Source organism: Asparagus officinalis, chromosome 1 (genome assembly GCF_001876935.1).
Source record: "Asparagus officinalis chromosome 1, Aspof.V1, whole genome shotgun sequence".
In the NCBI taxonomy this organism is placed as follows: Eukaryota; Viridiplantae; Streptophyta; class Magnoliopsida; order Asparagales; family Asparagaceae; genus Asparagus; species Asparagus officinalis.
In genome coordinates, this window is record NC_033794.1 from 127697405 (window position 1) to 127710148 (window position 12744).

The 12744-nt window shown below is 36.7% G+C and overlaps 1 non-coding gene across 1 annotated transcript; it reads right to left on the reverse strand.

Annotated features, from left to right (window-relative positions):
• On the reverse strand, positions 2097–2168 carry TRNAP-UGG. The gene has a single exon. It is a non-coding gene; the product is annotated as a tRNA-Pro (tRNA).

The following is a 12744-nucleotide window of genomic DNA, read 5'->3' on the forward strand; positions in this document are numbered from 1 at the left end:
GGTCTACTACATTATTTTTTTTTTTTTTTGTGTTCAAGGAAGGCAGAGGACTCAGGTGAGTCCTCATCGTAATGAATGTTATACAATTTAAGTCTAAAGGAAAAAAGAAGGATTGATCAATGATGTAGTGGGTGAGGGGGAGACCCCAGCAGCTTAAGTTGGGTTTAGATGTGGATATATTATAGATGGGGATGGAGAAGAGTGGTTTTAAAAATAGTGGGTGTGTGTGTGGGTAATTAATATGGTTTTGTTTGTGAGGTTTTTTTCGTTTATTTTCAAGATATCAGTAGTACTGTGGATATATAGTTATAGCATTGTTACTCTCTTTTAGTTTTGTGAAAGAGTTCGGGTGTAAAGAAAAAATATTAAATTATCTAATCAAGTTAAAGTAGGGTCATATAAGCTAACCTCATATATGAAATTTATTTTAATCAATACCCATATATAAGTATTACAATTGGTATTGAGATCTCAGATACATGTGAAATTCTCTTTGATTTTTATACAAAGAGCATCTATTTAAATAATAATAGTATAATTAAACTTTATCAAACATTTAATCTAATTAGAAAAAATAACAAAGACACATACCTATTGAAGGTGATGAAAGTGTTGCGTAAAATTGTTGCAATTTCTTGATCTGAAAAAGATCAAACATGCAATATAATTAATTGCTTTAAATTAATCTAATCTAATCTAACAAAAAGAAATAGATGAAAATGCTGTGAAAATTATTGCTATTTCTTGAAATAAAAAGGAAGATCAAACATACAGTATAATTAATTGATTTAAAATAAATTAATCTAATCTAATAAGGAAAAAAGGCATGTACTTGTAGAAGGAGATGAAAGTGTTGTGGAAATTATTGTATTTTTTTGTCTTATATATATTGGTTTATGATGTTGCATGTGAGAGGATAACAATTATAAATAAAGTTCTATTTAAATAATAATACTATAATTAAACTTTGAAACTAATTATGCAATACCGTGAACTACTTGAACCACATTGTGTCCTCAGATCAGAGCCATTTGTTTTCATTTTCCTTTTTTATATTTTTGAGAACGATTTTATCTCTTTAATTTGTTTGGTGGATTTTGTAGAAAATATATGTATACAACCGTCACATATCTTGCATACTTAATAATTATTATCAATTACAAGTACATATGATTTTTATAATTCTATCACGTTTTTTTTTTCAGGTTTACATTTCGATTAAACTATATCCTTATCTTCATACTCTGTTTATACTATGATTTATTTTTCTTTTTTTTATTTTTGTCCCTTTAATTTGTTTGGTGGATTTTGCAGATGCTACAACCGCCATATATCATACTCAATAGATACTATCAATTACAAGTGCAGATAAATTTTATAATTCTATCATATTTATTTTTATCCAGGTTTACATTTCAATTTAAACTATATCCTTATTTTCATACTATGTAAATCCAATAATAACTCATCAATTTCTCAACTTATTCTAACTTAATGGATTAGTATTTAAATTCCAATGGTTTTTTTATCTACCTAAAGATTTTCTCAAACTCGTGCTTTTAAAGGGAGTATGTTTTAACTAAACCAAATACTGATTTAACTAAATACTGAATTTTCTCAAAGATTTTCTCAAACTCGTGCTTTTAAAGAGAGTATGATTTAATTAAACCAGATATTGAATTATTATTTATTAATTTTCGTTAAACAAATGAAAAGCTAAACTGAAATTATAATTTAATTGAATGCTATAATTAATATGGAAGATTTTACATGATAATACAGAAAAATAATATATTATAACTTAAATCAACTTGAATTTTATATATTAGAATAGTTCTAGCTACATGAGAACGTGCACTCATCGTCATATTGAAAAAATAATTAATTAATTATAATTACTGCTTAGAGAAGATATTTAGTTGCATATTTTTAACCTAATTGCAAAGAGATATCAAGAGAGAAAAGTAAATATGGACATTATGTAAGTAGTTTTTTTTTTCAATGCTCAAATTTAATGAGAATGAACGAAATATTTTTTTTCAATCAGCTGGTTCAAGTTAAAAAAAAATTAAATGAGCTACAACTTTTCACAAAATGGGGCATTCCGAGAATCGAACTCGGGACCTCTCGCACCCAAAGCGAGAATCATACCACTAGACCAAATGCCCTTCTTGTTATTGTGATTAATCTATTTATTATAACATGTTAATTTCAAATTTCATAATTCACCTACAAAAGTTCTACCCTTTAGTAAATCGTCTCTGCGCCCATTTTCATGAGTCATAGATTATAATGATATGTGAACATTCTGTCTTTACCATAAAAGTAGAATATATCTTAAATTTTTTGAATTATTCTGTAAGCTAGTCTTCGAGTTCTTAGCATTTTATTATTTCCTTTTAAATATACACTTTTAGAAAATTTCATGATATTCATATCCAAAACTCTTTTAGTTTTATTGACCAAGGAGAAAAATATCCTCCCTTGCTAATAAGGTCTAATCACAATAAGCAGTTGAGAAAGAAGATCAAGAAATAAAATTTGTTATGTTATGATGTGACTGACAGCGTCTAATATATTTGGGCCTCCAAATAGGTGAACGTTTTATGTACAAACAAACTAAAATTATCCGAAGCTCCAGATTTGATTCCAATTTTTATTTAAATTAAAATTAAATTTAATAAACGAGATATTACCGGTCTCACGATACGACTGCTGTGGTACCTTTTAACTTTTATATAATTTAAGTAAAATACTATGATCATACGTATATTTGTTTAATAAGATAATAAAGGGAATTTTTCTCTCAAAAAAAAGATAATAAAGGGAATTATATCAATAGTGGTTACAACAAATCGCACAAAATAAAATAAATTAGTTAAACTAGTAAATTAGTTATATCTGTATGTACGTACCTCATTTGTTAGAAAATTTCCCAAGAATCCCTTTTGCCATCAAAATGTATAAAAAATAGGAATACAGCAAATATAAAAAGTAAATAAAAGTAAAGAAAGACGTGGGAACATGACCATGAGCCATGCACATGTTCAACTGAGGTGTCAACTCACTGTGGCGCTCGTTTGCTTTCACATATGGGCGCTTCTACACGGACCCCAAAGCCCCCCCCCCCCCCCCCCTTTGGTCTCCGGGCATTAATCTTCACATATATGACAGCAAGCTACACACAAATTAATTAATATATATCAAAACAAAATATATATGTTAAAAGTTCACCATTATTTGTATTTTCTTTCTCTATTTAAGGGAGAGTTAACCCCCCAAGTCTAACCCAATTTTATCATATTAAGGGGGGGAGGGAATAGGAGCAAATGGTGGGTCAAGTTGTTACATTTGCAAGCATCATTTGGTTCCTTACTCCACTTACAGATCGACTTCCCACATGATGTGGTGTATATATACTACCAAAGTTCCTCCTTTTGTCTTGTCCCCTGTGTAACTGTGTTGATAGTTTTAATTAGGGTTACACAAATTAATTAAGCAAATGGCCGGGCACTACGTACGCATGTTAATGTTATCCTCTTCGTACGCATGTGCCTCAGGCTTGCGTGCACGTTTCTTTTCCTTTGCCTACATTGATTGTTTGTTGTCTCTCTCTCTCTCTCTTCGGAGTCAGAATTAACGCGTCTCTCTTTTATAGTGTTTCTTCGCTAATAAGCACTTTGGGATATTGGGTATTGCTAAATTAATTAGATTCCTTTTGGTGAAAAAAAAAACTCTAAAATCGTGATTAGGATTAATAAAGGCTATTTTTTATGCCTAACATGTCTGTTTATGTACAGAAAATTAGGTTCACACAGCTATATAAGTTTTTGTTTTGAAGGTTCTTTAGATGTCAGTCCCTCGAATCTTCAATAATTGTATATTGGTCCCTCAAATCTTAATAGCTGCAAATTAGTCCGTTTGTACTCTTCAAAAAATTACAGATTAGTCCCTCAAATCCTACAGGATTTTGCAAAATGGCTCCTCCGTTAGTATTTCAGTTAAAGAAACTTAATCATGGTTGGGCTAACCCCTAACACAAAATAAGATCAACTTTGGATTACATCTTTTTATGCTAGCTAACCGTTGGAGAAGAAGAACTCGGGTGTGTTTGGATTTATTTTAAATGGGTGTTGGGTTTAAACCTATCGAGAAATGGGTCGGAGAGCATTATAAAGGGGTAAAATGGTCATTTCGATACAACCATTAGATTCGACTGAATATCCGCCCCACATCCAACATGATTTAACTTAAAGGACCATTTTGCGAGGCCCGGTAGGATTTGAAGGGCTTACAGGCAATTTTGAAGATGCGAGGGACCGATACGCAATTAGTGAAGATTTAATGAAGAGTTGATATATTGATCAGCATGCAATTTCTAAGATTTAAGGGACTACTACGCAACTATTAAAAGTCTAAGGGACTGATATCTAAATAAACCCTTTTTTTTTTTTTTGGTTGGCTTTAGACGCGGTTGATGGGATTTAATTAGGCTCGAACTGTTTTGAAACCGAACCTCAAAGCTCGGAAGTCACGGTGAGAATCAATCAAGGATTATGATCGTTTATACGTGCGCTCAAATAGTATGAAGAAAGGTGCTTTGCATGTTGCTGTTGACTTTTCATTTTTATTAATTTTTGATGCTAGTGACGGAGGTGGTGGGCTATTATTGTACTTTTTGTGCGGGGGTCACCAAAGGAGCTGTTCCCACTTCCCCACCCATTTGCATGGCGGCGATTGTGCCCATGTCAACGTGACCTCATGATATTGGAATATTGATGTCATTTTGACTTGATTCCTTCCCTTAATTTTGGATTATTATATATATATATATCAGTTCTTCGAATAATGTGGCCAAGTCTCTAGACCATTTTATAAAAATCTCACGTGTATAATATAATTAATATCTCGTGCGAACGAAAGGCAAGGGATTAAAGTCATACAGCGTAACTTAAATCACTGTAGGGAGAAGTCCATAAATCAATGGCAAAGATAATTAAGGACCGGAAAAATGCCTTAAGAACCTAAAATATGAGAACAAGGGAGGGGACGGATGAGATGTCCCCCTCCTATTGCATAATGAGCTCATTATGCGTAGGAGGGGGACGTCTCACATGTCTCCTCCAATAGTCTCATATTCTGGTTCCCCGTAGCAGCGCTTTTAAGGACCGTGATTGTGATTGTCTTGAGTGAAAAGTTAAAAAACATCGTAATTTGTAAAGAGTAGAATAATCATCGAATAAAGCACATAAATTAAATAGTTACAGTGCAAGTACATGCTGCATGCAATTGTAATTGATGTGTGTGTGTGTTTTTTTGTTTTTTTGTTTTGTTTTTAAATTTATGATTTCATATCATGGAGTAGAAAAAGTAAATACATACAAAAGAAACTCTCTGGAGAGCGAGACTCTTACAAGTCCAAGAGAGCAGCTAACCTACCTACTAACGTAAAGAGAGATACCCATCTCTTTACCGACAAAAGCAAAATGGAGGCGAATTGGCGAAATATGAGGCTACAACATTTCGGCTCCTAAACAAATTAAATATAAAGATTACATGCACCCAATTTAACACGTACAAGATCAAAAAAAAAAAAAAAAAAAAAAAAAAAAAAAAGGGAGGGCTAGCTCTGGCGTAGGTCTTACGTTCCCATCCGATCAAGCCAAAGACGGAATTGTTGGATGCGTCGGGGGAGCTCCTCTGCTGTGAAGTATGACTTGATGGATTCTCGATCGCTCTTGTCCTAATTTGGAAAGAGCATCACCTACACTACATAGTTGTAATTAGTAATTAAAATTGTTAATTTGATTGATTTTAAAACTTTATTATATATATATATATATTTATGCAACTAGTCAAAAATGTTGTAATCACGAACAGCCCTTGAGACTATTAATTTTATTAGTGCAGAGGGAGCATTGTCCTCTTCTATCAAAAGAAAGAAACTAATAATTTCACTTTAGACGACGAACAAAAAACCAATAATAATAATAATAATAATAATAATAATAATAATAATAATAATAATAATAAGAGTTCAATAGAATGGCGGCGTTGAATCCAAGCATGGCTAATATTTGGCATCACAGATTCACCAAACGCGCATGCCAAAATTAGTGCACCCAAAAAAAATCATCTCGCGGGATGCGTATATAGCTAGTTGATATTAATTGTCAAAGAAGTTAGTGATGCAAACGTAAAACATGTGATTTATTAGAGTTTTATTTTACTTTTTTCCTTTCTCTTCCTCCATCGTATTGGGGATTCGAAATAATCAAATCAAATCCGTACCCTTCCGGATCTTGTGTTTGAAAGTTGAGCAAAAAAGAAATTCATCACAAATCAAAAATAAAAACTTGTAGGAAAGTAAACAAGAAATAACACACCAGATTTAACAAGGTTCGGCAACGTGCCTACGTCCTCGGGAGCCACAACACACAATTCTTTGATTACTTGAAGAAGATTACAATGCTTGCAATTGGCCTCTCTCTCTCTCTCTCTAAGATTTCTAATCTCAAAGAGCACTCAAAACCCTCTTTTTCCGTGCTATTTTTCTCTCTTAAACCCTAAAGGGATATGTTTCTATTTATAACAAAATACAATCCCAAGCAGATTAGGATTCTAAAACGAGTATGCCACACCCTGGTGTGACAGACACCACACCCATGGCAGGCAAGGCAGACTCTGCCGTATCAGGGTGTGGCAGACACCACACCCATGACTTGTCTTGAATTTTCATGCGATTGTTGATTTTGATTCTAGGTTTGGGTTTCTATTCTCAAGACAAACACATCAAGGCGTAAATCAACGCGGACATAGTTTATTTTTACGAGTTTTTCCAATGTCTCTTAAATCATTCATGTTTTGACTTAGTCCCTCACACATCATTGGAATTGTTATTAAGTCCGTCGTGTCCCCCGATTCTTAAATTATTTCAAAAATAATGTTAGGGGCACACCCCCTAACACACCACCAACCACACCCCCATCTCCTATCGCTATAGTAAACCGGGCCCCACATGGGATTTTAAAAATTCTAAAATCTCATGTGAGGCCCGGTTTACTGTAGCGATGGGAGAGGGGAGGTGTGGTAGCTAGGGGGTGTGCCCCTAACACCACTCTTATTTCAAAGCTAGCCCCTCAAAACATTGAAATTGCGAGTGCGGAACCTGTAGTGTAGCTTGAGAACCGGGGGTCCTAATGTTAATGCCGACCCTATTTTTATTTATTTCTTTCTTTCGCTCTTTTTTTTAATGGAAACCCTATTTTCATTTCGACTGAAAATGACAAATGCCAAAATCCGTAGCTTGTTTGGCGATGAATATTAATTTCTTTGTTTTGTATTCTTCATCCCCCCTCGAATACAATATTTCCTCTCCTCCTTGACGAACCAATTTCCTCGTGGTTAATTAGAAATTAACTGGAAATGTGAGCGTGACTAGTAAAATTCAAATCGCAATTAGAAAAGTTCTTAGGTACCGTTTGGCAAAGGGTTAAGTGAGGGGTTAAGGAGACTTAACCCCTTCTTAACCTGCCAAACACAACAAATCTATATAAGGATTAAAGTGAGTTAACCCTCCATAATTTGCCAAACATAAAAAATATAGAAGGGTTAAGTTAACCCCTCTAGAGGGGTTAAAATGAGTTAACCCCTCAAAATAAGGGGTTTACTAATACTCCTATTTAGATGGAATAAGAGTTAACCCTTCTAATTATAAAGAAAATAGTCAAAATCATTGTTATTCCCAAACACTAAAACTGATCATAAGGGTTAAAATAAAACTTATTTAACGAGTTAATAATTTAGTCCTTCGGATTATCAAATGGGCTAAGTACATTAATCTTTCTCTTTAACCCCTCTTCATTAACCCTTTGCCAAACGGGACCTTAGGGATCTTTAATTAGCGTTTGTATAGTGTCAAAGGCTAGCGGGCATCATTAACACATCTCTAGTTCTCTACTACTTGTTTGCGGTCCGTGCAAAGCACGGTATTATTATTTTATTTTATTTTTTTACAGTAATCCCGCTTTTTAATATGGCATGATTTGAATTTTTGAAAGTACTACAGTATCTCGTTCTGCTACAGTACCTTTTAAATGCTACAGTATACCCGTGTGATACATTAATAGTTTTAATTAATTATTAGCTACAGCAATAATGCTAAAGTAAATGCTACTGTAGCATGAACAATGAATCTCTGATCCTCCTGTTTGTATAAAGGAATAGATATATGCTTGAGATTTTTCCAAATTTCTTCCCGCTCTAATCGATGAGACGAGGTGGTTGGACCAATTTCGTACGGAGGTCCCCGTAGGGGATCCCCTAGCTTTCATCCGGATCCGCGCATGCGTGAGCAGAAAGAAAATGACTGTTAATTATTATAATATTTGTGAAGTCACATTCGATTTTGTTTTCACCCCGCTCTGTTTTATGTACTCATCATCGTCTCTTTTAAACTAAAAAACTATTTTTTTAATCCACAGTGAATCTTAACACAGGATTATACTTAAGGATTGGATAAGGAAGTTGCTATCCGTAACTAAGTTGTGGTTACCCATTTCAATAAACTTCCTTAATAATTGGAATTCTGTTTTGTTATCCAAGTAGAGAATCTAAAATTAATACAAATTGAAAATGGCAGTATAATATTGCAATAAAAAACGTAACGGGAGCCTCTCTTGTCGTACAGTAACTAAGTTGTGGTTACCCATTTCAATAAACTTCCTTAATAATTGGAATTCTGTTTTGTTATCCAAGTAGAGAATCTAAAATTAATACAAATTGAAAATGGCAGTATATTATTGCAATAAAAACGTAACGGGAGCCTCTCTTGTCGTACAATTATGTAGGCGTCAAAAAATGCTGAAAGATATCCAAACATAGGGAAAACCACTCAAAACTGACAGATATAAACTGTCTCGCCAGCGAGACAGACTTTGCTGTCTCGCCAGCGAGACAGTGTTTGCTGTCTCGCCAGCGAGACAGCTTTGAGATGGTCAGAAACCACCTTGAACAACTGCCCCACACACGTCCATTAACTGTTCAAGAACGTGGGAAGCGTCGTGGGCGAGAATCACGCGGATAACTGCCAAAATAACGGAGTTTGAAACGTGGGAAGACAGTTAAGATGAAAACTGCCTGCGGTTACTGTTTCCGAGACAGTGTTTACTGTCTCGCGACAGTATTTTACTGTCTCGCTGGGCGAGACAGCAAATTTACTGTCTCGCTGGGCGAGACAGCAAACACTGTCTCGGCCAGCGAGACAGCAAACACTGTCTCGCCCGCCGAGACAGCAAATGCTGTCTCGCGAGCACTGTTCATCCAGAGGGTTATAAATACCCCCCGAAGGCCATTTTCACAGGGGGCGGGCAGCAGAGATCGAAGGCTGATCATTGAGAGCAATCCAGAGCAATCCAAAGCAGAGAGAGAGCAGAGGTCTTGAACTTTCGGCCAATCCTTGATATTCAGGTTTTGACTTGATTTCAAGAAGAACGACTATCTTACATCGATAAGATATCGTTTCAATTTCTCACTTCGATAAACGAAGTCAGAATCATAAACCCCTCACGATTCAATCAGAATCTGTGATTTGGTGGTCCACGAGTCAAAGCACTCCCGGCACAGGCAAAGATCCCACGAAAGCAGTGATCCAAACAACGATCCTGCGTTTATTTTCTCAAGAGTTGTAATTTTCTTTTTGTTGTGTAAAAGAGTCTTATAAAAAGGCTGTTTTCTTTGAATTTATTGTAATCGACCGAAGATATAATGAATTCGACAACAAATTCGACTTTTGGCGAAAACAAACTGGCGACCACAGTGGGAGCCAACGGTCTCGCTGCCGAGACCGTCGTGTCGCAGCCGATCAAGATTCCAGTTGAATCCATGGTCGAATACGAATTCGACCAAACCAAGTTTGAGGAATATCTCTCATCATCCTCTTCAAGATCTTCATTATCTCGCAAGTACAAGAGGATCTCACAATTGAGGAAGACTTACATGCCAAAGAAGGCACAAAATGAAGATTCTCGCTTGATTGTTGCTGAGAATTTCACTCGCAACACCTCTGCTCAAAATGGCTCTTATCTAATTGAAGAGTCATCGAATCAAAGCCCGACGACATTGACGAAAAGAGCTCGTCAGAGACAGCGTCAGCGTCGTGCTCGTCAAATAGCTAAGGCATTTGAACAAACCGACGGAGTTCGTTATTATGCGGACTTAGAGTCGAGGAAACAACAAGTGGTTTGTTCAACGCAACGACGAACTACTCACGTTTCTGCACAATTCACAACGGAGGAATGGACACTAGTCAAAAGGGCTCGTTCGACCCTCAAAGAACGTATACAAAAACATCGTGCAAACGCTGCTCATGTCCGAACTCTACTACAACAAAGACGAGAAAGGAGGAAGGAAATGGTGACCAAAGAACCACCTAAACTCCGCCAAGTTTGGATTCCAAAAGCTGGAGTTGTGCAAAATCAGCATTCGGAGCCCGTTAAGACCCCATACCCGCAAATGGGTGGTTTCAGACGTGCGACTCCCAACATAACCTTGGATCGCTCAAAAACAAAAATAAATTGTCCTGAGAATGCCAACAAGGTTTTATACCCCCAGAAGAAGACGCATTCACCAAATGATATCGTCATACCTGGGAGATCATACCAACAGACGATACGATTTTTTGGCAATCATACCGATGAATCGTATTATCAAGTTGAAGTTGTGAATAATTTTCGAAAGAGAGTTATTCGAGAGATAAACTCTCGTTGTTCCTGTGCACGACTCGTCAAAACAGCATTATCAGAATGTGACTGTTTCAAACGAGAAATCATCCCACGAAAAGTCTCTGCATTATCAAAGCCTAAGCTGAGACATTTCCGCAAAAGAAAATCAGCTGCCCAAAATGATGAATTCCCTGAAGTCACCATCAACGTAGCTGATAGAAGAAAGTCTAAACAGCATTCAAGTGACTCAAATCCCGACTTTTCCCCGAAAGGAAAAGTCAATCCAAGAATTGCTCAAAGGATGTCTCGACTCCAATTAGGAGCTATCAGACGCAGAGACTACAAGAGAATGCAAGAAGGAATGTCCTCGGAGGATGAATTCTCGGACACTTATTCTGCAATCGCTTCTGATGATACAATGTCTAGCACAGGACAAATCAGAGAAGTATTCACAATCACTGCTGATCAGTTCACTCAAATACTTCAGGAAGCTCTAGCCAAACAACGTGAAGAAATTAGAGCTGAAGTGAAGACAGAAATGAAGTTGGCTATCCAACAAATGAGAGAACTGTTAACTCAACAGCCTCAACCTCCTGAGTCCAATCAGCGATTTGAATCCAGCCACCACACTCGGAATGTTGTAGATGACAGTGATCCAGAGGTGGATGAAGTCATTATGGCTGATACACCTCCCAATGGCAATAACGCTGGGGGTGGTTTAACGGATCCTCCCAATAACGATATTGGGGGTGGTTCAATAGCACCTCTCACTGGGGGTGGTCCAATTATCTTTACTCGACATCATTCAGAAAGAAATGAAGACGATGACGGGAAAATGCAAAAACTTGAAGACAAAATCAATGCTTTGATGACGGCTCAAGAAGTTAAGAAGACGGGTATTCCATGTCCTTATCCGAGGGAATGGGATTCAATACCATACCCGACCAAATTCAATCTGATTAACTTCACACCGTTTGAAGGGAAGAGTTCGCCGATTCAACACTTGATTTATTTCAAGTCTCATTTGGGCATAATCTCTGGAAACGAGGCCTTAATGATCCGGTCATTCGTTGGCACCCTTCGTGGGCCCGCCTTCGATTGGTACCGACGGCTCAAGCCAGGGAGCATCAATTGCTGGGATGACATGGAAAGTTTGTTCCTCAGCAACTTCTTCGATGATGACACCGAAGTGTCAATCGGAATCCTTTTGGATGAGAAGCAAAAAGACGGAGAGTCAGTCGACAATTTTGTCAAGCGTTTCCGTAACATGGCGATGAATTGCAGAGATCCTATTACAGAGGAGTTCATCCTGCAAACATGCCACAATAACCTCTCCATCGATGTCTTGGAAGCTTTGGGGGTTGAGCCGTCCACAACTTGGAAGGAGTTAAAATTTCGTGGCGAACAAGCTGAACACTTTCTTAAAAGAAAGGAAGCTGAGAAAGGCCAACAAATGACATCTGCAATCATTGGGAACGCAACTTTCGATCCGAAGTTTCAAAAAGAATATTCATTCGAAGAGGATGAAGCTCCAGCCATATTGGAATACCTCCTCGCTAATGACAAAATCGAGCTACCACCTATTAAAGATCAGGATGGAGCTAAGATGATTACGGATCCAAATTACTGTGCGTACCACAGAAGGATTCTTCATCCCACCGAAATTTGCTTTGGACTCAAAAACAAAATCCAAGCCTTAATTGACTCCGGCGTCATAACGGCCAAAGAAGTCGAGTAAAGACGACCATATTACTCCATCGGATACACGAGTATAAACTGTTTTCCCCAACTCCATTGGGTACACGAGTATAAACTGTTTCCCCTCACTCCGAAAAGTATACGAGTATAAACTGCTCCTCGATACTCCAAAAGGTATATGAGTCTAAACTATTTCCTTTCCTTAACGGGAAGTTCCTGGAGAATCCTATATTCTTAAGGATAACCCGAACATATGACTGAGGTTAACGTACTCCTCGTTATACCCAGTTTTACAAAGAAAGCTGGGGGTCGATAATTCATGTAA